Source organism: Trachymyrmex septentrionalis, unplaced genomic scaffold, assembly GCF_001594115.1.
Source record: "Trachymyrmex septentrionalis isolate Tsep2-gDNA-1 unplaced genomic scaffold, Tsep1.0 scaffold22, whole genome shotgun sequence".
NCBI classification, from domain to species: domain Eukaryota; kingdom Metazoa; phylum Arthropoda; class Insecta; order Hymenoptera; family Formicidae; genus Trachymyrmex; species Trachymyrmex septentrionalis.
Window position 1 is genome coordinate 1,241,422 of NW_017305375.1, and position 5,129 is coordinate 1,246,550.

Consider the following 5,129-nt stretch of genomic DNA (forward strand, 5'->3'; position numbering starts at 1 on the left):
GTTTTAACACTATATTGCAAAAATAAAATTTCGAAGCAACTTTGAAGGCTTTATATGTTCAATATCGCAATTTCATTAAATTCCCGACATGTTGACCGCGAACGAGCGGTCAACATTGAAACTAAATCCACGAGATTCTACGCGGTCGTCGACCCTCGTAGCAATTATCTTATCTGGTACATCCTATTATCATAGAATCGAATATCCATCGATCGAATGTCACACAAGAGGAATCTCGTAGCCGTTGTGCCTGTCAAATGTCAACCAGGTAGACACCTGGATTCCAAGGAGGTAGGAACCCCGCTGATCGCGTAGGTGTTGGCTGCACGTAAGATCGGTAAAGGATATTAATAACAGCGGTACTACGTGTCAAAAGTATCCTTTTCCTCTTGTAAGGGATTGGCATGCGTCAATCGTGATCGCTTGTCAATCAATGCGGAAATTATGACGGGCGAAATTTATGATTAAAAAACGCAGCATGTTTATAAGTAGCTACCAAATAAGTATAAGTTATGCCACGATGGGGATTTCATTCGTCGGAAATGATAATGTTTTACGATAAATGTTTCTGCTAAAAAAATGCAATTGTACTAGTTTTCACTTGTATCATCAATATTCTTCGCTAATACATGTAAAATATACATACTTGTATCATAAATATATGAAACGAATGTACAAATTATCACATTAAATCGCATATTATACGGGCAAGTAATAAGTATCGCGTTAGCATATTTCTTATATCTATACTCATTAACAGTGCGGCGTGATAACAGGAAACACGGAATTATCTTCGATTCCCCTCTCGAAACGCGCGTTTTACGCTTTCGAGGAAAAAGCATCTGCGAATTTCGTACGGTTGAAGAGTATAAAAATCTCTCTGGCGACATGCGCGCGAAGAGAATCACGATTTGTCCGCTAATTGTGAGGGAACAGTCGTTCGCGTGTACTTTCACGAAATTTCTTCCTGTCCCGCTCGACTCGAGTCGGCGAGGAAGAGAAGGTAGGATAAGGTAAGGAAAGGGAAGGGAAGGGAAGGGGAGACTCGCTGTTCGCGAGGCTGCGTCTCTCGCGGCGCGGCGTAAGCGCGGTAGAGGTGCTCGCTGGTGCTCGCTGGTGTTTGCCGGGGGTACGTTGGGTACGTACTACATACATAAGTAGTAAGTACGTACCCACACCACGGCGGCGCGGGCGCCTTAATGCACATAGGTATTGTCGCTAATGCGCCTGAGCGCAAGAAGAAGATGAATAGGGAAGCGCTGCCGTGGCTGGCTGTGCACGGCCGGGGCCTGCTGGATTGTTGTTCACGGGTGCATCAATCAGTCGCCAGTGCAATCTGTCGAGCGCGACGCCTTTAAGGCGATTCTCGCTTGTCAGCGCATCTGCCGGCTGTGTAGGCCGCGGCGCGGCGAAATGTAGGACGGGGGACTTTTGTTCCACGGCGATTTGTCGTGCAGCGCGACGCACCGCACGTTTCTAATGGCCGGACTTTACGGCTCATCCTGGTTCGACGTAACGGCCGTGATTGAGTTATAGGAAAAAAGCGTGCGCCGCGTTTAAGCCTCTCCTCTTTCTCCTTCTCTCTCTCTCTCTCTCTCTCCCCCCCCCCCTCTCTCTCTCTCCTGTCCCGCCGTGGAGACTGGAGAGACGGCCGCGATTACTGTCCGCGACACGGCGAAGTGCGCGACAGCTTTCCGCCGCACCGCCGGAACGCGACTTCCAGTTTTCAATCATCGCCGGGAATACTCGAGATTCGTTATAGCTCGTGGCGGATTAATCCGTGACGAAGATCGTTAACGGACGTCGTCCGCGCTGTAACCGTAGAAATCGGAGTTTTCGAACGGTGGATTAATTTTGAGTAGATAAAGATGCGATTGCGGACTTTTAATGGACCATTTTAATTCAATCCTTCATCCACAATGCGAATATATCAACAGTACGCTCGACTTGCGCCATAAACTGTAGCGGAAATTATAAGGATGCGGGCGCGACGTTGTCGTATACGAAGACTGTTAATCTCGCGATTGTCGTCGATCTGCACGGTGCCGTGATTTATCGGACGGCCGTTGGGGGCTGCCCGACATAACGAGATTCATTCTGACGAATCCACGTCTCAAATTGGTTTAGTATCTATAATACGTGTGTGGTAAACGAACGTTACGTTACGCATTCCTCCTCAGCTACTGGCGCTTATGATTTATGTACCACACACAGTACGTGCGGCCTCACATACGGCACACGTATATGCGCTTATTTCAAGTCTGTGTACGATCTCGCTTCGCGTGCACGGCAGAGTCGTCGCGGAACGTATGAATCTGCGAGAGATTGCGAGGAAAGATATCTGCGGCGGCAGATGTTTGAAACGCGCTGTCGAGGACTCGCGAGATTTCTTCCGAGGTCTCTCTCTCTCTCTCTCTCTCTCCCCCTCTCTTTCTATTTCCTTCTCTTTACCCCCTCTTCCTTACAGCTATGTGCTCTTTTTCTTCTGGTATTCATTAATATCGCACAATCTCCGATGCCTTATCAAATCCATCACAAGAGTTCGCATAGAAACAGATTTCTGAGATTTGTATAAAACTTATGGTTACTCCGGTTCGTTAGAAAGCGCATTCATCGCCAGTATTTGCGCTTGTACTATCACTACTTTACGTTTCCAATGAAAACAATCTCGAAATGAATTCTATTAACAATAATGAGAACAGTTTTATCGACATCTATCAATTATCAATAACTATCAATAAAGCAACGCACGCGGAATGTTTAAATTAATAGGTTTATCGTTACGGACTTTTCTAGCTGAGTCTGCTTCATGGAAATATCATGCTGGTTGCTCGTCTACTTCTCGTTTTGTCTCCTCTCTTTAAAACGCCATAAAACGCGATCAGTCTCTCGCTCTCTCCTTTCAGGATTATCGTCTGCAATTTTGTTTTTATTCCGCCTATAACGTCGCGACGTTACACGAGCTGCAGCGAAACTATTTCGATCTATTTGACAGTGATCAACTGACCGCTTGACACCTGCCATCACCGTCATTTAACCCACCGTCTCTCTATGGTTCTCGATCAGTTACCTCGAGTTACCTACTTTTCACCTCAACACGTCGCGTGTGTTTTCGTACGTGACTGCTCGCAAAGCTCGTTTCTGTCACGAAGGTTGTGAATGAAAATATTGATGGATACGGATTCAGCCCCTCACCCTTTATGCACATCGTGGTATGTGGACAAAAATATATTTATGTCTGCGTACCTTATTCATTCCTCATCGAGCTAGAAATTTTTCCGAAGCCTTTGTGATTATACGTGTATATCTGTAACGACAGGACCGTTCGATTGTATTTCGTCCAAGATTGTGTGATTTAATCAGCAAAAGACTATCCTTAATCCTCCGCTGGCAACATAGAATTTTAACTCTTTCGTTAGCAATAAAAAGTCTTTCGAGAAAACAGAATAGAACTTTTTGTTCTTCCAGATTATATATATATGAAATTCTGAAAAAACTCTGATCAGTAGAGAACATCTGCCCCTGTCAATGTGTCTTTAAATCAAATTGCTCATTACTGAATTAATTATTAAATAGCTGTACCTTTAATTTTGTCTGCTTGAAATCAATATTGACTTTTCTTTTTCTTATATTTTTCTCTAAATAAAAAATAATGTAAATATTTTATGTTTTTGATCAAAAAAATGAACAAACATTTTTGTCCCTATTAGGGTGTTTTTCCAAGGGGCACAATTTATTTTTTTTGGCCCCATTACTTAATGTGCCTCTAATTTGTGTGAAATTGATCCAATTTAACACATAGTTACTAAAATTGATAACAGATGTAAGCTAAATTAATGTGTTGCATAAATCATTATTTTAATTATACTTACAATTTCAATGTACACTCATAACAGAACAATTAAGGTCCGATTTTTCATTATCTGATTAACTTAACGTAGTTAGGCCTTAACCTGATATTTTATTCAATCAGCTTCATCTATCGATGATGTCATGGATAAAGTCCATTGGGGTGAAACATTAGGTTAAGTTTGACCACAAGTTAACCAGATAAAAAAAACCAAGCCTGATAGAGACAAGCTGAAAATCTTGCAGTATTACTGGACTCATTTCTCGCGTCTTTCGAAACATATATTTACATACAATTACTATACTTTAACAGTTAAAAAAATAGTATATATTATCTTATATATATTATCTTTGGTATCATATACATTAATAATGTAACTAAAAAATACTCTATCTTATTTACTTGTGCCAGTTTTCTTTATGGCTTATTTAAATACAATGGCACACAATAATAGGGACAGACACAATAATAGAGACAGTTATCCTTTGTCAAAGCTTTAACGAGTTTTTATCCAGAAGGATAAATGTATTATATTTCACTTATTTTTTACAGATTTATCTATCAGAATTCATCATAAAAATATCGATAATGCCTTTAAAGAGTCTATGTCACCGGCGAAGATTAATTAGCGAAATCACTGTTGAAAATTACGTTGAAGCGCCACGTTCAACATTCACAGATGTCGATATTGTCTGTTGTCTTTGTTGCATCCACGCGTGGCCTCAATGACCATACGAAGCCAGAAATTCGTTTCACACATCCTAGATAGTCCCAGCCACGAAGGCGCATTATGCATTTCACAGCGCATAAGTCCAGCAGCTGCTTGGAATCCTGGCGAACGGAACGGACTGTGACGCCCCGTCGCGTTTCTTGGTTCTTGGTGAAAATTGCCTTGTCGGGGTGCGCGTATGAAGGAATTTACTGGACGACAGAAGTGCGCTAAAAACTTAACTTTCTCGCGAAACTTTTGTATATTACGTGAAATCGACGTGCATCATGGATTTTATGAACGTGCATCCGTAACGCAATGAAATTTCGTATTATCATGAGCGAACAACATTTACAGTTAATTAATAAGTCGAATTGAACAATTACAATTATCTCGAGACTACTTACACTCTACGTTCTAACAGAATCGTTAATAATAAGATAAACTTATTAATATTGCCGTTTTAATCTGAAGGAAGAAAATAGAAACGTAATTGTTGTGATAAATTTATAATTAATATATCAACGATATACGTTGATGGGACCGTCATTAAGAATGAAATTGATCTCA

General features: G+C 41.4%; 1 protein-coding gene across 3 annotated transcripts in view; it reads right to left on the minus strand.

The window, feature by feature from the left end:
• LOC108748345 (segmentation protein cap'n'collar) overlaps positions 1 to 5,129 on the minus strand; it is a 114,217-nt gene that overhangs the window by 33,930 nt on the left and 75,158 nt on the right. The gene's annotated exons all lie outside the window — the stretch shown is intronic.